Below are 22,770 nucleotides of genomic sequence, written 5' to 3'. Positions count from 1 at the left end.
AATGTATACAAAAAAATGCTATTAAAATTAGAATTGAGCTAAAAATTATTAATAGTAATAATAAGATGCTAAGAAGTTGCTTAATGTATAAAAAAAGTTCAAACTGTTTGTTCTATTTTTGTATTAAATTTCTAAGAAAAGTTCACACTTGTTAAACTTGTTTCAAATGCTTAAAAAAATGCTATTAAAATTAGAATTGCATTAAAAATTCCATTAAATATATACAAAGCTGCGTGGCTTCAAAAATGTTAATGCCAAATTGATTTTAAGCTTGTTAGACTGACAAGCAGCAGCGCCCAAAAAATCATGAGATGAGTCTTGAGTCTGAGTTCTATCTAAACAAATCGATGAAGCTGTAGAACTTACTGACAAAACTTTAAGTACGTTTTAAGGCCGTTCCTTGGCCGTCGCGTCATTATATTGTAGAACTAGGGTTATAACATAACCAAATTTCAGCCAAATCGATGAGTCCAACGTCGTGTTGTTTGCTTGTGAGATTTTATTTTGCCGCATATTTAGTTAAGGCAACTTATTGTTACTACTGCTGCTATGCAACTAAATAGTTGCATTAAATGTATCACTACCCACTAAAAGTCTAAGCCATGTCTATCAAAAGTGTAAGCTTGCTTTGATTTTGATTTGCTTTATCATTACAGTATAAAATATTTAAAAATTCGTCTTCAAGATATACGCAATTCAAATGCAATAATTTTCTCTCACTATAGTAGGTAGTAGCTTTGCTTTAATCTAGTTGCAAATACAAATCAAAGCTCAGCACGCAACTTGTACTTAAGCTGCAACTATTGCTATTGCTAACAAACTGGGTTAAGTATACGCCGCTTTGGCTGCTGCACTGCACTCTTGACTTTGCAAATTTATGCATTTCGTGTTAACAGCTTTATGATTTTGTTTTGTCTAACAAACAAATACACGTTGACGTTGAATAAACAAAACAAAAACAACAACAACGAGAGAGAACAACAAATGTTGCAAACGCTTCGTTGCATGCGATCAAGGCCACAGCTGTGTGGCAACAACAAAAGCAAAAGCAATAGCTTAAGTACTATAAATTACAAGTTTTGCAAACGGAAACGTTCATATGCTAAGCAACAAAAAGCGAGCTGAACGTTGCTGTGTTGGCGTTTGTTGCATGCATAGGAGCCGCAGCTTTTTGCCTAATGAGCCGTGCCCAAAAATCTAGCGCTGCTCAACCGCTGATGCTGTTTGCCTTTCACAATGAGACTGTGTGCAAAAAATCTAATTAAATATAATCGCGCTAATAATCTTTGTTTATAAAACTTTCTAAAGCAGCGCAGCAGCTGAACTAAAATTCAAAACGCTTGCAGCTCTTGGGCTAATTATGCTGCGTCTAATTACAAAGAGACGGCCAAGCAAAGCTACAAAAGTCAAGCAAACTGGTTAAAGTCGCGACACTCAACTTGAGCTACTAGAATTATGAAGCCAAAGCCACAAAAACGCGCGTGGCAAGCAGCAGCAGCGGCAAGTTTATGCCGCCTGAGTGACTTTTCCGCCAAAGTTTTGATTTATGTGGCAACTGTGACTTGGCGGTTCTCGCTCTCGCTCTGTCTGTAATTATAGCTCAGTTCAGACTTGTTGGCGACACGTTACAAATTGCAAATTCTCGCTCAACTTGTATTTGTTGCTTTCAGCGCATTGCGCATTTATAAACAATTGCAACAAGGTCTGGCTGCTATAATGTTTATCAACAGCAGACTCTAGACTCTAGACTCTAATGTTGTCAGCAGCTGCTGCCCCCAGCGCTGAACTTGCCACGCACTCAGTTCTTCGCACTTTGTAAAGTTTCTAGATATGCAAGCTTCCTGGAATGCAACGCGCTGGCTGCTGCTCCTCTGCTAGTGTTGATAGCCATGAATTGCCGTCGCAGGCCATAAATACAAAAATGCAAAAATGAGTTGCTGTTGTTTTAGCTGCGGGCTGCTGTTGCAAATATTCAGTTCGTTGCACAGGGCGGGCGTAACAAGTACATAAAGGCCATTCAAGCCGACGCTGCTTGTTTTGTGACCCATTTAGGCTGCCCCAAAACAATGGCTTGTGCAACCAGCAACCAGCAACAGCAACTCGAGCAGCAGCCTTGCTGCAAGCCCAACTCACCTGCTATACCCTCATACTCAAACTAAGTCAAAATATGTTTAGTCAGTCTGAGAGCTTTCTTTTCATTTTCATTACATTTGCATTTATATTTCAATACTTTTCTTTATGAGCTGCTTAGTAGTTTAGCCGTTATGATTAGCTACAAATTTTAATATTTAAAAATTATTAAATAAAAGTCTCTCTATCTCTTTTAGATAAATATCTGTGTTTCATATACATTTAAATGAATTGTAAAGGTAAGTTTGATATGCTTTAATTATAATTTAATAAAACTCATATTTTCTACATTATTTATCAATAATTTGGTTTATCAATTTTGGCCAATTTTTAAACTTGTTAGTTCGGCATGCTTCAAATTTGTTTATTCCTTCTTCATTTATTTGCTGCAGCAGCAAAAGTTATAATTTGTTTTCATGTTTATTATAAAAAAAGGTTAAACTTGTTTGTATTCATTTTGTCTTAAGCTTATAAATTTTTGTTTCGCATCAAATGTTATTTAATATATTAAAAAAGAAATTGACTACATATTTTTCATAGCAAGAAATTCTTTTAAAAATTCCAATTAAACTGCAGCTTAAAGAGTAAGCGAAAGTATTTCAAGCCTAATTAAATTAACTTATTTTTAGTTGAATTTATTAGACACTTTACTTTTATTTTTATTTATTTATTTATTTAATTGTAAACTTATAGTTAAGATAAAAGAAAAAGATTACATAAAATATTAAAAATTAAATTTAAAAGTATTCAAAATTATGTTTTTGTTTTTAAATTTGATAAACTTATACATTGGGAGTGTTAAACAGACTCAGCTTTGTTTTATCATGAGCTGGAACTTTAGTTTGACTTGGCTGCATTTACAAAAATTCACAGCAAAGTGTATTTAAAATTCGGCTGCATGCAACTTCTGCCGCATGCCGCCTTTTGTCATTGTGTTTGTCGACACACACACACGCACAGAATATTTCAGAGTCATTTGTCTTGTTGATTTATGCGCTTATTTACTTATTGGCGTTTAATGTTGTACAAGATTTTCACACGATCAGCAGCAGCAGCAGCAGCAGCTTTAGGCCCAATGCTGTTGGCTAACCTTGAGCCTTGGCATAACGGCAATTCAAGACTTGACTTTTGTTTGTTAACCAAGAACCCACCAATGCTATATAGCACAGTTTTGAGCGTGTTCTACTTACAATAACTAAAACCAAAGCCAAACAGTTGCTAAGCAAACTTTATATTTTATGCTTTGACTGCATCTTTTAAATATAATAAAGTGTCGCTCTTCCTGTGCGTGTTTGCTGTCTGGCATTTGTAATTGAAGGATCTGTTTTTATGACTTATCTAGCACTTGTGGAATTTTCTAGTATTTGTCTGTTAAGTAACAAAGCGGAAGTGCACTTAGTGAAATAAAAAGGATCTCCCCCCCCCCTACTGAGCTCACACTTTGTCTACCTGGCCCGACACCTGTGAGAAAGCCATATAAATGTTTATACAGTAGCGTCGTGGTTCAGGCATTAATCATGGCAATTGTTGTGACTCTCGAGCTGTGGCCTCATCCATAAAATTCGCAGGCGCATTGCGTGGGGTGTCGCTTGGATTAATGCGCGGCAAGCTGCGATTAGAAACCAATTTGAATTAATGAACATTTGAAGCAACTTTGATTTTGTTTAGCCACAAACACACACAGCGGGCAGTCCAAACAGCAACAACAACAATAGCGTCTGCAAAAAGAAGCTAAACAAAAGACTTAAGCCACAAACTTGACTTGGCGTTTTGGCCAGCTTTCTGTCTTTCGGTCTCGCTTATTAATTTCACATGCCTGCAACATAATGAAAAGCGATTTTATATTACCCATGGCCGCCTGCCGTCGTTTATAATCAAGTTAAATGCGCGCCAAGCTATAAAAACTTGACTTATCAGCCGACACCGCCAAATGGCAAATGCAAAGGCGCAAATGCGTTTTTATTGGCCAAGTGCAAGGATTGCCAGCCAGACAGACAGCCAGACAGTGTGACCATTAACAGAACGATGTCGCCAGCGATTCGCCAGCGTTAGTGACTGAGTGAGTAAGTGCGCGAGCATTGCCTTTTTTATGGCAATTTTCACTTGGCCTGGCTTTGGGGTTTTCCCCCCACTCCCCCCAGTCAAATACAACTTTATTGGCCAGCTTCCTGCTGTGCGTAAAAACATATAACTATCATTTATGGCAAGCTCTTAAAGCTCCCCAGACACCACAATACCAATACTCAAAAGTGCGTTCAGACTTGCTAATTTCTATATCTTATGCAAACTAATAATTGAGCAAAAGCAATAAAAAAATATGTTTGTAAATAAGTGGGGAACTGAAAGTTGCAGTTATATAAAAATGCACTAGACAATGTATTAGTTGGGAATTTTATATAGATATTTGTAGATATTTTAAATTAAATATATATTTCATTTAGATGAAATGCATTTGGAATCAGATGAAGTGAATTAATCGAGCTTTTGGTTTTAAATTTGTATATATTTTAAATTAAATATGCTAAATTAAAATTAAGATAATAACAAAAGGCGAGTACTAAAAGTTAGAGTTGTATAAAAATACAGTTGGAGGAGTTGAGCATTCAAATTTGTATATATTTAAAATTAAGTTATTAATAGCTTAAGATTAAGAGTCGAGAGTTGAAAGCTAGAGTTGTATAAAAATGCATTTGGAATAAGTTGTTTGACTAAAATTCTTTTCTTAAATCTTAGAGATTTTTTTTCAAAGTGAATTTCAGTTCATCCTCAACGAATTACATTGCTGTTGAGTTAAATACTTTTTTAAAAGCTGATTGAATTCAAACTAAATTTATTCTTAAAATTTTAATTCAAATTGAGTTCATGTTTTGAATTCTAATTCAAATTGAAATGAAGTTTCTGACTTTAATTCACATTACAGACGATTTCAGCTTAAAACTTTAAGTTTTAGTTAAAGATTTTGGGCTTAAATTTGAAAGATAATATTGTATTATATTATATATTAAGATAAACAATATTTGGTCTAAGCTTAAGCTTTGAGCTATATAAAAGTGCATTTGAAATCAGATGAAAGGCTTAAGTTGTGAGATTTTGCTTACAAATTTGTAATATTTAAAATAAATTTATATTAAATGCAGCTTAAGCTAACATTTGGCTTAAGATTACAGTAAACTATACTTTAGAATTATAGAAACTCCAAACTAAGCCCAAATGGCAACTAAATTGAGGCTGCTAACATAAATTTGATTAGCTCTTAGAACAATGGGCTTGCATATTTATGCTGATATGACATTGAAAACTATTGAAAATATGCTTAAATACTCATGTGTGTGTGCGTGTGTGTGTTTGTTATATCTGTGTGGCATCTTTTTGTTTTCTTTATGCGTGTTTTGTTTGCTTTTCGTTGGAAGAAGAGACGTAGACGAAAAAAATGCGCGCGCTATCGATCAACATGCAGACGCGGGAATCTCTTGGATTTCAACACAATGGGACGTCAGAGGTTTCGATTTCAAAGCCAGAACAGCCACAGCCAAAGCCAAAGCACGTAGCCTCGGGATGTTTGAGGCACACACAGAGGCATAGAGACTGTGACGTTGATGCGCACCTTTGATAAGACTGCGCCGCCATCTAACACACCTAACAGAGTTATGAAACAGCGTGAGAGACAGCAAGAGCAAAAAAGAAAGAAAGAGAGAGAGAGAGAGAGAGCGGGGGAAGCAAATTTTTGTGTCATTGACACAGAGCGCTGAATTTTAATGTGCGTACAATTTGAAATTTTAAAAACCTAACATGCTAAAAATATTTTAGTTCAAAGTGATTGTACCTGTTGCTGATATGCTGTTAATATGGCTTCAACTGATTGATCAACTGACACTGCCGAATTGCATTTTGGCAGCTTGGCTGGCTTTGCAATTTTCGCTGAGCTGCGTTTACGTTTCAAGCTGCGTTTGGGCTTAGCTTGCTTAGCCAAGTTAATACTTGATTTACTTTTGCTTATATACAACATTTTGATGCGCGTCTTTTTGGAGTTCTGCGCCAGCTGCTGAAATTTGTATTTTTCGGCTGCCGACAGCAGCGGCCACATTTCTATAGCCTGCTTGCGTATTTCCTGCGATTTGCTTGGCAACATGCGCTGCTGGCCGCTGTCATCCAATGCCTTGAGCCGCAGCTCATTCAAATAATTCTCGAACGGCACAGGCGACGCAATCCGCTTCAGCTGGCGCTCGCGTTCCAGCTGCAATGTGCTCTCGGTGAAGCTTACATGTGGTATTTGCTTATTGCCAGCGCCAAGTGTATTACATAGCCAGTTCATTATACTTAAAATATATATAAAAATATACAAACTACGTTTTGTTATTTTGTATTTGATTTGAGATTTCTTATATGACTCTAATTTCAAATGTTATTGCTCTATCTTAGCAAGGTGCTAAGCCGCAAGTTAATTAAGACAATGCACGTGCTAAGACCCCTTCCTGGAACTGGTAACAATAGCGCTTGGAAAGCCCTAACCATAAAACGCATTGATAAGAAGCAAAAGATTTAAAGACGGCGATAAACGCCAAGGGAGGCTGCAACTATTATTATTGTTGCCCAGCTGTGAGCAGCTACATAAAAAATAAACCTTAGCTATAGTGCAAACAATGCTTGGTAGTATACTTAACACCCAGACAGACGGCCAGACGGCCTAAGCGGCATTTTATCGTCGCTTGTTAACATTGGAAAGTGTGTAAATTTACACAGTCGAGAAGTCAGTTGGAGATTTTCCTCTTTGGTTTTACTTTCAATGAAGCAACACTTTTCCAGCAGAAGATTCTAGCCAACTCAAATACTCAAAACACTGAAGAATATTTAAACAAATATAAATAAAGTTTAAAACTAAGTTGGCTTAATTATATATTAAATTAGTGCGAGCTAAGCTGTTATGCTCTTTAATTTATTTGCATTAGTTAGTGTATTTAAGTAATGCGCTTTTTATTACATTTTACCATGTGCAATTTTAGGTCCAATATAAATTAGTTGACTAACTAACATGCCCTTGCAACTTGTACTGAGCTCGCAGGGGAATTGTTAAGTTTTTGCGGCGAAATGATCAGTTGTGTGCGAACTTCGCCCCTCGAACACATACAGTTGCGACGAACTTGCTGCGAACTCGAACGCGTATCGCATCTCTCGCTCTTACACGCACTGCTGCCGATCTTTTGTATCAAACTCATACGAACCTTTGAGTCAAACTCATACAGTTGCTGCAAACCTTTGAGTCGAACTCGAACACGCATCGAACCAACTAAAAAAGTTGTTTTTTGTTTGTTTTTGTTTTTATTTCTTTCTCAAACTCAAAGTAACGGAAAAAACGTCAAGCTGATCGGTCGCGGTCGCGCGCGCTCGCTAAAACAGCTACGAAATATTTTATGAATGGAGTGTAACCAAAACGAGAGAACGTGAACGAAACTTACAAAAGTATAAGCTAAACGATAAACAATCTCGAAACGATAGCAAAACGTTAAAGTTTATTAAGAAAGAAAACGTTTGTTTTTTTAGTGCTGCCAGCTAACAAAAACAACAACATATATAGCATAAACAAAAAGAAAACGCGGAAATTGCAGTTGAAAACAAAACAAACGCTTCGATTGTCAAGACACGGTCAGTACATATTTTCTTATGTGCTTGAATTTCGCACAACTCCCCCACAATAACAACAACAACAAAAACAAGCTGAAGAAAATTTACAGCTAAAATAAATAAAAAGCTAAATAGTGCGTACAAATTCATTTTCGTGTAAGAAGAAGAGTGAAGAGCAAAGCAAAGTGTGTAAAAGCGCGTCGCGTGTGTTTTTGTTACAGATTACTAAATTCTGGCAATTGGAAGAAGAAAAAAACAACATGTCGAAACGTGAAACGAAATGTTGAAACAGCAACAACAAGAAAAAAAGTTGATGTAAAGATTTGGAAATCAATTTACGCATAATAAGAAATTAGTGCAAAAGTTCTGTGTATACAAGTGTTTATTAGTGTGTGTGAGCAAACGAAACTGAGTTTTCAATAAATAAACATATAACGGATTTGTAGGCGAGAGTTTTTTCAACATAAAGGTAGGTCACAGTTTAATTTGCAAAATATGCGCTAAAGCAAAAAGTGAAATAGAAAAGGCAAGCTGTGTAGGTGTGTGTGTGTGTGTGGGTTAAGCCAAAGCAGACACACACACATACATAAAGACTTATGCTTATCAGTTGTGAGTGCGTAAACAATGCGCTTATCTGTCTGTATGTGTGGGAGAGTGACAGCAATAATTGCAGCTGGCTAAGTTAACATTTCTTAGAATGTTAGAAAACGTTTAGTTGCTGTCGCTATGTTTGCACTTACTTTCACTGCACAAAAACAACAACAAGCAGCAGCAGCAAGCAGACGAAAATATTAAAAAAGGCAACACACAGCGAAGTGAAGAAACAAAAACTTAAATTTTTTATAAAAACAGAGTTTGCTTAAACCGGCATATGCCAGACACATGCATACAAATATGCTATCAGTATGGCAATGCCTCGCTCGCTCGCGCTCTCTCGCTCTTTGCCTGCGCTCTCGCTCTGGCGCTGGGCTCTGCGCTCTGATGCTTGTCTCTCCTTTTAAGTTAGACGCGCTTTATCTTGTCAGCTCAGCGAGCACAGTTATAGTCGCTGTCGCTTAGTCGCTATTGGTGGTGCTGGTCTCGTCAAGCTGATAACCTACATAGTATGTATTGAAAGTATTGTGCTGGGGCCACAGCTGTTTAGTTCGAGTTTGTCTTTTAGTTTCATCAAAATCATATCGATAACACACACACACAACTAAAACTGCAAGCTGACTTTATCTGACTAACATTTCCGTTACGCGTTAAGGTCTGACAATAATTTTTTATATATTTTTTTATTTATTTTCGTTGCTCGTTTCATAAATCATAATCGGCTGTGCTTATTGATCGTCATGTTTATTTCTTTGTGTGTGTGTGCGGCACTTGAACTTAGTTTATTTGTTTATTTAATGTTCGTTGCGCATTTTTTACTATAGGGACGCCCAATCACAGTTGATTTTGTTGCTTAAAAGCGTAAACAAAATACTTGAATGTGCATTGCGCATTCGCTGTAATTTGCATTAAAATATTTCCGGTCACATTAAATGCGTCATCGAACATAAAATAAAATTCATAAACAGCGCTGCGATTTAGTTGCAATTTATAAATTTTACGTTAATAAGCGACCCTTTTTTATAGTCAATTATGCTTGTGTCTGCTTTGCTGTAAAGTTATATTAACATGCTTACAACTGGTTTTTGTTTATATTATGTGCGTGTATGTGTTTAAATAAAAAAGGTGTTTAATTTAACAGCAAACTTGGCGTAAATAAAACTGAAACAATATGCTGCGTTCTTATATACACACATACATGCAAACATATGTAAATATATGTACATGTGTGTGTGTATTAACTCGTTTTTATGTTTGCGCTGTTTATTTTGTTTTTTAGGTAAATTTAGCTACAGCTGTTTGGCTTGAAACAGTTGCCATAGGCTGTTCTATAAAAATTATTAATAAATTAATTAGCAATTGTTAGCAATTAAATTGCTATGCAGCTAAAGTTTGTTTAGCATTAACTTCCAAATTTTGTGTATTGTTTATTTTGAGACATTTTAAAAATGTCTAAAATCCCCACAAGTCACACCCCTCTTAAAAAGGATTACTTGTCTGTTATTTTACATTTCCTGTTGCTTGTCGTTATGTTAAATTAAATCTCTAGACAGGTTCACATCAATTCTTTGTAGGTGATAAATGTCTGGCAAGAATTTACATAAATATTTTTACTACAGCTGCCGAACTAAGACTAAGTTGACAATGTGATTTGTATGCAGTTGTAGTTGTAGTTGTTGTTGTTGTTGGGGCGCCACCCTGAACTTACATAGAAGTAAATTTATTTTAGCTACTGTCTGTAGCGAAAGAGAGAGAGAGAGAGAGCATGAAATGAATTCTATCCAAAAACAGCAAACTAATTTCAAACAATGTAAAGTATTATTTATTTTTAACTGAGGTCATCAAGCGACGCTGTTGTCGTCTCCCGCTCTGCCGCTCTCTGAGAGCGCTCAACAAACGATCAACTGCGCTCAGATTCATGTTATTCTTATTTCCAACTTAATGTGCGCGTGTTGAGTTTATATATGTATGCATGTGTGTGTGCTAGTGTGTGTGTTGAACTCGAACTCTCACCAAATTATGCCACACAACGTTGACTGCCCTGAGCAGCGGCAGCAGCAGCGGCAGCACACCCAGACATAGGCATACTAGATCCACTGTTAATGTTAATGTTGTTGTTGTTGTTGCTGGAGCTAGTGCTGTTGCTGCTATCGCCCAGTGGCGTTCGTAGGTCTAACAGTCGGGGCCAACAAACATTATTTGAAATATTTATGCTTGACTTTTGCGCCTCAATGACTTTTGAATTGCCTTGCCTTTGGGGCTACACACACACACACACTAATACACACACACGCATTTGCATACATGTGTGTGCTGCATGTTTTGCTTTGTTGTTGCGTTAGAAGTTATTTTGTTGTTATTTTTTGTGCTTAAGGCACAAACGCACTTCAAGCAACAAATTGCAAGCGTTGCAGCTGCTTAAAGTTTAAAAATATACAAACAAATTAAAACAAGCTACTTAGTTGTTAGTACAAAAATGATTAAACTTAGTAAAAAGAACTAAATGTGGCAGGTTTTAACAATTTTTGTTGCTCCAACACTATTTACTATTAGACATCTTCGATTTTTGTGCACTAAACTTGCTAAAAAATATTATTGTATTAAAATTAAATTATTTTATTGCTTTAGTTTTTCTATTGTTTTGAATTGTTAACAAAAATTGAAGTAATTTTGCTGCTGCACTAAATAAAATTTTAAAAAATATATATGCATGAGTTTTAAACTATCTAAAGATTCTAAGCTCTTAATATATGACAAATTTTTGACACGTCAAGCACCTTGACTAAATTTCAAAAAACGCAGTATTTTTTATACATAAATTTAAATGGCATAAACAAATCTTCTCACACCTATTAGCTAAGGTCATAATTTAAAGACTTAAACTAAACCAAAATATATATGCGCAGACTATATTTTAATTTGAAATTTTTTCAAAAATTTTTCTATAACATGTGGCAAAGCCATAAATATATGCAACTGCCTTTAGTTTTTTTGTTGTTGTTTATCATTTACGCTGCGGGCAGTCCAAACGCTCAGGGGGGAGAGTTGAGTTGAAAAATAATGAAACCAATCACACAAGCTCGCACATTAAACACACATTAGTCTGCATTTAATTTGTCAATATTAGCTCGACCTTTTTTTTTGAGGAGAAATGGACGCAGTTCTCAGGCCCAGGCCACACTTTTCTTTTCAGCATTGGGAAAGTGAGGCAAGGCAACAGCGCCAAAGCAGCAACAACAACAACAACAACAATAAAAGCAATAACTCTGCACGACAAGCAGGTCCAAAAGCAAAGCATGTTTGTCTGTTTGGCTAAATGCCTGTGTCTATGTCTATGTTGACCTTTTCACAGCTGGAATCATCTTTCACATGAGTTCTCTGTCTCGCTGCTCTCCATACATATATATATAGTATATATATATATATAATATGCATAAACCCCATTGCTCGTGCGCTTGTCAATTTTCTGTCAGTTGCTTGTCAAAAAATTTGTTTGCAGTGAAAAACAGAGAAAAAGCAACAACCACAATACACGATTTTCATGTAAAGCGCAATGATTGACGAACTGTCGGACATACCACAAAAAAAAAAATGAGCAACAAAAAAAAAAGAGCTGACTAGTTTGCTTTTCTGCAGCTGGAAAATGTTTATACATTTTGAGCTGTACGTATGTCTTTTAAAAATTCCCTGCATAATTAAGCTCTACTACATATTTGCCCATATAACTTGTAGTTGTTAGCCCTGTTTACAGCGCTTTGCATTTATTGTTTACAGCGTAATTTGTTTATACGCGGGCGACATGTGAAAATGCAAACAAAACGCAGCCAACAAAAACAACAACAAAAATCAGTGGGGTGCCAACTGTGCTACGCAATCAACGTCAAATGCTGACTAATGTGCAATATTTTTATTTTATTTTTATTTATTTTTTTTAAGTTACGCGCAAGTATTTGTTATCGCGTTTAAGGGCTCGTCATACAAAGCGCAACACGTAGCAATTGTTTAAAGTTTACTACAAGTTAGTTATATATGCTTAGCAACTTGTTTATAACTGACACGTTTGGCAGTTGCCTAACTGTACAATTTAGATCTAGGGCTAGTGGCTCAGAATCAGCGCTAAATTGTTTAATTTATGCAATTTAGAAAGTTGCAATTTTTATACAAATTTTGCTCTAAATTTTGAGCTCAACGAATTTTATTTATGATTTTAATTAGTTGCAAAAAATGATGCAAAACTTTCTTAAATTTGCTATTTAGCAGCAATTGTTGTAGAAGAATATTTTATATTTTTATTACATTTTATTAGCTCTCTTTTATATAAATATAAATATTTTGCTTTGTATTTCTTTTGCTTAGTTGCAAAATTTTATATTTTTATATTTGCAATTAGCTAACAATTGTTGAAACAATATATTTGTATACATTTGTTTATTATTTTTAGCGCATTTTGTTTTTCTTTTTTTGCTCTATAGCTACTTTTGTGTTTTGGTTTTTATTAGTTGCAGAAATAATATAAAAAAAGTCTTAAATTTGCAATTTAGCTGCAATTGTTATAAAAGAAAATTTTATATTTTTATTACCTTTAATTTTTAGCTCTTTTTTTTATATATTTATAATATTGTTTTTATTTAGCTTAGTTGCAAAATGTAATATTTTCTTTTTTATTGCAATTAGCAACAATTGTTATGATTTTATATATTTTCATACAATTTGTTTTTCATTTTTAGCGCATTTTGTTTTCTGTCTTTCTGCTCTGACTGGCGCCTACAGCTTGAAAAACTAAAAATTAGCATTTTTAATGAACTTAATTATACATAAAAAAATTCATGTAATTATTAGCTGTCATTAGTTATGCCACGCAAAAACTAAAAAAAAAAATATATAAAACAAATGCCACAAAAGTGTCGCTATATTTTATTGTAGACATTATTTAGATGCCAGCGTGACTTTTTTATTTTATTTGGCAATTTTTCTTAACGCTTCGCAGACCGCTCGGTGAGCGGTGGGCGTTGGGCGGGCGGCTGTGCTGCTTTTTATTTATAATTAAATGCAATTAATTTTGCATATAGACAAACATTAAAGCGGAAATGGCAAGCTGAGCGCTGAGCTATTCATTGATAATTTGCTGCTTGCAAAAAAAGAAAAGAAAAATATATATATTTAATGATAGACATTCACTTTTTTGTGCTGTTTTTTATGGAACGCGACTAGGTGTGTGGCTTAATGGAGTGAAATTTGGCGTAATTGCTTTGACTTTGTGTATGAATCTTTTATTTTACTTTGTGTTTTGTTTTGTGTTTTGTGTTTTGTGACTTTGGCTTGAACTTAGAGTTTTGCTTTTGTCGCTGCTGTTGCTGCATTTGTTATGCAAATCAAGTGCCGCCATATGCAGCACAGACACACACAAACAAACTAAGAAGCCAAAACGTTGTCAGAGCCGGCCAGACCAGACCCCAGACCAAGAGACAAGCCAACAGGCCCGGCATAACACACAAAATTGAAATAAACTCAAACTGCGAACTGGTTGTGTAGGCAGCACACGTACAAGGTCTTCAAATATGGCTCTTTATATATATATATATATATATATAGTTTTTGTTTTTGTTTTCTTTGCTGCTGTTGCTTCTAAGCATTTTTCTTCTATTTCTTGTGACGCTATAATAGCATTAATATTACCCATACGATTTTTGTATTTATGGCCATTGTACGCTGAAGTGCAATTTGATTATTTTTTTCTACAATTTTGTTGCAGTTGTATGTGATGTTGATGTGTGTGGGTGCTGTTGTTGACTTGTTGTTGCAACACACACACACACGCGCACTTTGTGGTTTTTCAATTAAGTTGCTGTTTTGACTTTGTGGTATTTCCATTCATAATTGTCTAATTAGTTCTTAACGCTTGCATTTTTGTAAGACATGCACGTAATTAATTAATTTTTTATATATATATTTTTAAGTAATTAACTCTTGCATTTTTCCAACACATGAGTGTTATTTAATTTGTATTTTTATACTTATTTTAATTCTATAATTTTTGAAGTAATTAACTCTTGCCTTATTGCCGGGACACGAGTTTAAATTAATTGATATTTTTATAGATATTTTAATTTTATAATTTAATAAGTATTTTATAGCAGTCTTTTGACATTTTTTTTAAGACTTCAGTGTCATTAAATTTGTATTTTTAATTATATTTTAATTGTATTATTTATTGAGTAATAGGTCTTGCATTTTTCCAAGACATGATTGCTATTTAATTTGTATTTTTATATTTATTTTAATTGTATAATTTTCTTACTAATTAACTCTTGCATTATTGACAAGACAAAAGTGCTAATTAATTGATATTTTTATATATATTTTAATTTTATAGTAATCTTTTGTCTTTTTCTAAGACTTCAGTGTCATTAAATTTGTATTTTTATATATAATATTTCAATTAATGGATTTTTCTTACCCATGAGTGTTATTTAATTTGTATTTTTATATTTATAAATTTAAAAGTAATTATATTTTGCATTTTTCAAAGACATGAGTGTCTATTAATTTGCGCTTTTATATTTATTTTAATTCTATAATTTTTGAAGCAATTAATTCTTGCATTTTTCCAAAAGCTAAGTCTGAATTTATTTTTATTTTTATATATAATTTAATTGCATAATTTTCTAACTAATTCACGCTTGTCTTATTGCCAACACATGCGCGTTAATTTATTGCTATTTTTCTACACTATTATTATTATTAATAATTATTTGTTAATCACCCCTCACTTATGTTCAACAGTGTAGCGCGCCTCGCATGATTAATGCACTTTGCAGTTGGCTGGCGCCTTAATAAATATTGATTGTTGTTGAACCCAGAGTGCATGATCTATTTACAGCAATTGTTGCTATCAGCTAAATGAGCTTAGTTTTCTATTTTATTAAAATTAATGTCAGCGCTTAAGGCTTAATAAATAATAAACATTTTTTCATTGCAGGTATGTTCTCATTTTGTTAACTTGATGAATATAAAACGCAAACGTAAGTGCATTAATTCATTAAAATAGTTGAGAACACATGTCATCAAGCGCCAGCGTTAAGTTTTTTAACAAAATTCAAAAAAAAAAAAATATACTAGACGTGCATATTTTGTAGAATTGCTATCAACAGCAGTACTAGTTAGTATAAAGCGCCATATGCAGCTGACTGACAAGTTTGACCAAACTGACAAGCTGACAGAAATACACAGCGAGAAACAAATGAAACAAAATTGCGTTTGCAACTAAAAATAATAAAAATAGCTTTAAGTAATTTATTTGCTGTGTATATATTATATAGCGCGCTCATTTGTTGCTTTTGGCAATCAGCAAAGTGTTGACATTATTTTTTGTCAACATGACGTCATTATATGGCGGCCTTAGCCATAGTTTTGTCTACTTTATTAATGCTGACACTAGCATATACAAAAATCAAGGGATTTTATATATATGCGCATATATATTATGTGACAGTCGCTTGTTGCTGTTGTTGTTTTTGCTTGCATTTTGTTATCGCTTGTGTATTAGTCATCACCTGAGTCAAAAAGAAATTGAGTAATATATATAAAAACAACAATAAAAGGCAAGTTATTGTTGTTTTCTTTAGCACAAAAGTGCATTAGCGACTGTTTGATATGCATGCATAGCAAGCAGCTTTTGTTAACGATATTCTTTTTTGTGAATGAAGCAATGAATGAGTTCATTTGCCATAAGCGTTTGGCTGCTTAAACAAAAATATTGCACAGAGTGAAGACAAAGCGAGGGCGCGACGTCTGAGGCAGACAGACAGACAGACAGTTGTTGGCCGCGTCTGCTGCGTGGGGCGTCATTTGGCCAACTGTCAACTTAGTCATCAACTTAATTATCAGCAGCAGCAGCAGCAACATTATTATTATAATAATTGACTTGCCAAGTACGAGGAAATGCAGTTGCTTGAGTTGATTGCACTTTGTCAGTCAGTTGCAACTGATAAGCTGCAGCAGCAACAGCAACAACAGCAGCCACATTGTGTTTTAGTTTCAGCAGCAGCAGCAGCAGCAGCAGCAGCTGAAAGACAGCATCAAGTCCATTGTAGATAAGCAGCCAAAGCACAGATCAACGTCTGCCTAGGCTATAAAAAAGCAACAGTTTCAATTTGATTTATAGCATGTAAATTTATGGAAATTTACAGCCAACCACAAATGCCTTGGCGAGCGTCTCGCTCTCTCTCTCTCTAGCTCTTGATAAAGTGTAAAATAGCTTTGCATGCTAAGCAATTGCAACAAATTCCAATTTTATTATATCATGTGCGGCATTATCGCATAGCTCGCCACACATATTATCGCCTGCCACTTGCCCCATGCCCCATGCCCCCTGCCAATTGCTTCTAGACTCGCCACTCGCTCTCTTTTTTTTTTTTATAGAGCGTACTTAAGATATGTTAAAAACAAGTTGTAGAACAAGTTTCGCAACGCCTTTAAATATTTTTGCGCAAAGCTCAACCCCAGCCAACCCCACCCCCTCAGCCCCTCTCTGCAATCTTAACAATGTATATTCGTAATATCTACACGCCGGGCAGACAAGTCTTAATTACCCAACATTTATTTGTATATTTATCGCAGCAGCAACAAAAAAATTGTATAAAATTTTTTTGTTCATTTGCCTGCGGCGCTAATGAACTCGCCGCGCGGCGTCTTGTTAATAATTATTAAAATAATTTTTTTTTTTATTTTGTTTATTTTACTTGTTTTTGCTGTTGCTATTGATATTGTAGTTATTGTTGTTGTTGTTGTTTGTTGGCTGCTTTTAACGCGTTCAACTGGCTTTTGAATTGATTTCGGCAATTAAAAGTCACTAAATGAAATTGAAAACGCTGAAAGCTGCAAAAATATAAAAAAATAAAACTAAAACAGCACCAAAAGTATTCAAGTTATTATTATTATTTTTTTTTTTTTGTGTGTGAGACACTCGAGTTGCTTTGATTGATGGGCGTTCAAGTAGCGTCAGCAATTGTTTAACAAAAAATTAATAAATTTATGAAGCTGACCGACTAAACTATGCTCTTTAGTTAGCGCACAGCATTAATGTTTATATAAGTAGCATAATTAATGAATTTATAGCCATTGACAAGGGTTAAAAATCTTAACCTTAACTTAAGTTGCTCAAAAGAAAAATCCAAAGAATCCAGTTAAAATGTATTTTATAAAAATTAGCAATTATATTTCAAATATGTATAGCAAATATTATTTTTTAAATATTTTAATATATTTCTTTAACTAATGAAATTGCCATTCTAAGGCTAAAAATCTTTACATGAAAATTAGAAAAAATTGTTGGTCTGATTAAATTAATTAAAATTGATTGGTTACATTTTATTTTCTTAAAAATAACATTTAAATTGAAAATATTATTTTTATATATATAAATATATATCTGAAATTGATGAACGACAAGGGTTAAAAATCTTAACCTTAAGCTGCTCAATAAAAATCAGAATTTATATGCTGTTTGACTTTTAAAGAAGAGAAATTTTGTTTGCTTAGAAAATTCATTTAAATTTAAAATAATTTCCAAATAGCAAATAGCTAAAATCTATTGCTAGTCATATATTTTAGTGTATTTAAAATTCAATATAGCGCTAAGTACTGCGTATTATATTTTGTGGTTATTTTGGCTTTGCTGCTTTTTCTTTCATACGTTTTTGCTTTGGCCGCACACGTGTGTGTGGCACTGTTTGTTGTTATCAATGGCCAAAAGCTTTATTCATTAGGCAGCTGCTGATAAACAGTTTTCAGTTCTTTTCCAACTGTTTCGATTATCAGCCAAATGTGTGTGTGTGTGTGTGTGTGTGTTACTTTTACTTAGATAGCGCCGGCACGAAATACTTTTTGTATTTTTTTATTTTCATTTTTTATTAATATGCTGTTTCTGTTGTTGTATTTTATCGCTTGATATCGCTTGGCGTTATGTATATGTGACTTAATTAGTTTGCTATGCTTACGTGGGTAGGCGAGTTGCTTAGACCGGATCTGCGTGCGTGTGTGTGTGTGTAGAAATTAATTAGAGACGCCACAGCGCTGATAAGCAAATAAACAAATAACAAACAGCAGCTAGAACTTTCATATTCAAAAAGAAAGTCGTATAGACTGCACTAATGTAACTGAATAACAACAAAACTATAAGCCATATATATGTGTGTGTGTGTATAAGTGTGCGTGTTAGCCTTGAACAATTGCCAAAATTTTGTATTTTGTGTGCGCGCAATAAAAACAAGACAGCTATATAATTTTAATAGCTATATAGTCTACTAAAGTCAACGCAATAAATTGCCTAAGGTCGTAGCATAATAAAAAATAATAACAAATATGCTTTTGTTAAAGTTAAAGCGGCTTAAATCTTTACGCTGCACTTGAACCTTTTTTTGCTATGAACTTTCAGCTTTAAATGTGTGTGTGTGTGTGTGTGTGTGACGTCAGTGCTGTGCTATAAATTATGTCTATAGCGCTTTTATTTATAGCAAATATGATTTACAACACTGGCGGGGGGACTATGTAAATATATTTACATGCCAACAAGTCAATCAGCAAAGAGTGACGCTGATAAATTTAATCGCCAGCAGCGACTGCGACTTGCAAATGGGAAAATTATTTTTGCGCGCCTGCCTCATTACAGAATTTATAATTAAATGCAATTTATAACTACAAGTGGAGTATACAACATGCCACATGCAACAAGCGGAGCACTGACCACAGCTACACACACACACACACACATGCATACAGAACGTCCGCCAAATAACCGCAATTGTAATTATAACTTTTTTTTATTTTTAATACAAAATGCGCTTGTTACGCTCTGTTTGAAATAAACAACGAAAACAAATGATTAGCTTTGCTTATTGTTGTTGTTGCACACACACACAGCTATGATTTGTGTCTGTGTGTAACAAACGCGTTTGCTGATAGACAACGCACCAGCAGCAGCAGCAGCAGCGCCGCCTGCTCCACCAACGCCGCCGCCTCGCCTCAGTGACCATTACAAATGTTCACTTAGCCGCGCCGATAGATATGAACACTAAACTAAGCGAGAGAGCGCGACTTTACTTTATGTAGAAAATCTTTTTTTTTTTTATAAATTTGCAGCGTCTCCAGCAGCAGCAGCAGCAGCAGCGTTTTTATTTTTTCTCCTTTTGGTGTCGTTGTTGATTATTTCTACAAAAGCCACTAATGGATTTTGATATGCACAACACAGCAGCTCACATATACACACACACAAGCACACACTAATACTAATGCACACACATACATAACACGCATATTTCTATTAAGCTGATGTGCCTGTTGCTGCAGCAATTGCCTTGAGACGCGAACACTCTCCACACAGCAAAAATAAAAGTCGTACAACAAATTAAATAATACTAAAATAAAATTTAATCATTATAAAAAATAAATAAAAAACTTTTCAGTTTAAAATGACAAATTGTGTGTGCGATTCTGCCAATGTCTGAACTTAAATTGCATATAAATTTAAATTTTGCAATTTTTACAAATTGAGTTTTTTAATATAAAAATAATGCTTAAGACTTGAGCATTTTACAATTTACTCTTGCCTCAAAAACTCTGTCAAAGCATTCACAAGTGCTACGCATACAAATAATACATGGAAATCATTTTAATGCCACTTTAATTAAAGATTTTGAAAACAATTTTAGTTTGCTATATGCAATTGAAAGTAAGAAGCTTAAGCTTCAAAATTCTTGCTAATTACAGCTTAAAAAAATAAATATATTTTTTTATATTTAGTAATTTGAAATTACGAATTTCAAGCAGAAATTATTGTTTATTTAATGTAAACAACTAAGAATATTATAACATTTTTAAAAGAATTTAGTTAGATAAAATATATAATATTTTTATATAGTAAACGCTGCTTAAAAAATTCTTAGAATATGTGCGCTATTGCTAAACTTTTTCTTGCAGTGTGCGTTGCAGCTACTTTCCGTTGCAAGTTTGCTACTTTATATGAATGCCTTGAGGCTTGCAACTTGCGTCTCGTCGCGTCTTGCGGCATGCAGCGATAAAGTTCTTGCGCTTTTTCGTGAAAGTGCAATCGTTAGAATGCGCACAGTCAAAAGAGTGAGACAGCTAGAGAGTGAGAGAGCGCGACTGAGTGTAGAGTGAGGATTGAAGCATTGGCCCGCTTAATTATCAAAGACATTTTTCTCAACGGGCCATTATTTTGGGCTTGGTCAGCTGATAAAGCAACAAAGTGGCTGCCAAAAGGCGTGGCCTGGACTTGGGGCTTGCGACTTGTGCATTTTTAAAGGCGAGGTCAAGTCAACAGCAGCAGCAGCCAGCCAGACCGCCTCGACTGTCAGCAAGTGATGTAATGTGCAATGCAGGAAGCGTTGTCCACGCAGCTGTTTGCCTAAAATAGCAAACAAGCAAACAAAGGGTGCGAGAGCGAGAGCTACAGAGTGAGCGAGAGCGAGAGCGAGCGAGCTGGGCCAGGATGACTGTAAACAAAGACTGTCAGTTCGTTTGGCAGCTTGGGGTTAAAACATTAAATGCGCAGACATAAACAGCAAATAGCTGAAAGGGCCGTTGCTGTTGTGGCAACATTGGGCGTAGGTGCAACGCTGTGGCAGCAACACTAAACTAATGGCGCAGTCGCGGTTCAATGAATTACTTCATTAGTTGCAGGCGACCAAACGACTGACCAACGTTGCTGGCGTTTGTGTATCTCAAAGATACGCAGCGGCGTTTAGACTAGACAGACTGCTGCAAAATGTTGCAAGTGTTGCCATGTGGCATGTCCAAGTTGAATTAGCTGGCAGAACTCAACTCCTGTTAGTGCCAGCGTCAGAGCCTGGACTTGGGCCTTAATTGCGGAAGTTATGAGCATGGAATTTTAATTATTTCACTCGAGTGGCTGCCACAGCGCGTCGCTGTTTGCTGCTGCTGCTGCTGCTGCTGCTCGTTGCATTGTTAGCTCGTTTACAGTTAAGCAAAGAATTTGTTCAGTTTCTCGTTTTAGTTTTTGGGCTGCCACCGTCTGTGGCACGCTGAGCAAACATCCGGCACAGTCAAGCAGCAAACCTTGCGCATTCTTCAGCCATTTGCTTGTCTGTTTGCATTCTTCATTTTGTGCTGGCGGCGGCGGCGTCCACAGTGTTGGCGGCTTAGAAAGTGTCAAGTCAAATGATTGCGAGCGAGCTGTACCCAATTTTCACCATATTTAGTTCTAGCCGAGCATTTCACCAAACGTGACACTTTCAAATGTTTCAGAGCCCCAGACACATGAAGCGTTTTCCCCCAAATGCGGTGGCCTAAACTCCAGACAGCAAACTAACTGGGGATGTATGTGTAGCTCATCTGTCCAAAGTTAAATGCGCAAGCTACACTAAAAAAAATAAAAAAAAAATAAAAAAAACCTAAAAAAAAGTATTTTAATATGCTGCAATTTGTTTGAAATTTTTTTTTGTATTTTTAGAATTAAAGAGCGTTAAGTTTTTTGTTTTAAATTGCAGATAGATCAACATATAAAAAAAGATTTGAAATTGCTAGTTTTTGTTTGAAATGCATTTTGTTTATTAAAATTGAAGTAAGCGCTAAGTTATTTTTAAATGCTAGACATTGCAACATTTTGCGCAGTGTAGCATTTAAAAAAAGATTTTACATTTATATAATATTAGATTTATAAAAACTTAAAAAAAAAATTATTTTTGTGTAATTTTTGCGCTAAATTATTTTTAAATGCTTAACAGTGCAACATTTTGCGCAGTGTAAGTTTTAAAAAAAGATTTGTATTGCTGGCATTTGTTTGAAGTTGTGTTTTGTTTATTAATATTGAAGTGAGCGCTAAGTTATTTTTAATTTACGACAATTTATCATTTCGCGCAGTGTATCTCTAGTTCTTGGACTTTCTATGCCAAGCTAATTTGTAATAAATGCGCGCTGTTTACCTATTTGTTGTATGTGTCGCAGTCGCAGTCGTCGTTGCTGTTGCTGTTGCAAGTAGCTGCTGCTGCTGCTGCTTCTAAAGGCCAAGTGGCCTCTTGTTGCAGTCTCGACGCATTGCGAGTTGCTTGGGCACGCCGTCAATTCGTCACTGGTGAGACGGGCAAGCAACTTCCTTGCTTCAGTCACTCGCTGCTGCATTTGTTCAAATGCAAGCAAACAAAGCACAAAGGCAACAGCAACAGCAGCAACAATACAAAACTGGCTAAGAGCAGCAAGCAGCTGATGCTGTTGCTGTTGCTGTTGCTGTTGTTGTGGCTGTGGCTGGGCTGAGATGGATGGAGACGTCGTTTAAGATTAAGACGACTTCTTTTTACAGCTGCGTCGACTGCAGCAGCAACGAGTTGGCGTTGGTTGTTGTGTGCGTGTTGCTGCTGCGGCTGCGGCTGCTGCTGCTGAGGTGAGTGATGA

The 22,770-nt window shown here is 35.2% G+C and overlaps 1 protein-coding gene across 3 annotated transcripts in view; it reads left to right on the top strand.

The window, feature by feature from the left end:
- Window positions 1-7,481: 7,481 nt before the first annotated feature.
- The window catches only part of LOC108603213 (rho GTPase-activating protein 7), a 90,967-nt gene continuing 75,678 nt past the window's right edge, over window positions 7,482-22,770 (top strand). For all 3 annotated transcript variants that reach the window (XM_017991808.1, XM_017991807.1, XM_017991805.1), the window contains exon 1: window positions 7,482-8,218. The gene's annotated coding sequence lies outside the window, so the exon portion shown is untranslated. The remainder of the gene's footprint in view (window positions 8,219-22,770) is intronic.

This window comes from Drosophila busckii, chromosome 3R (assembly GCF_011750605.1).
Source record: "Drosophila busckii strain San Diego stock center, stock number 13000-0081.31 chromosome 3R, ASM1175060v1, whole genome shotgun sequence".
NCBI classification, from domain to species: domain Eukaryota; kingdom Metazoa; phylum Arthropoda; class Insecta; order Diptera; family Drosophilidae; genus Drosophila; species Drosophila busckii.
This window is presented reverse-complemented; position numbering and strand designations above follow the sequence as displayed.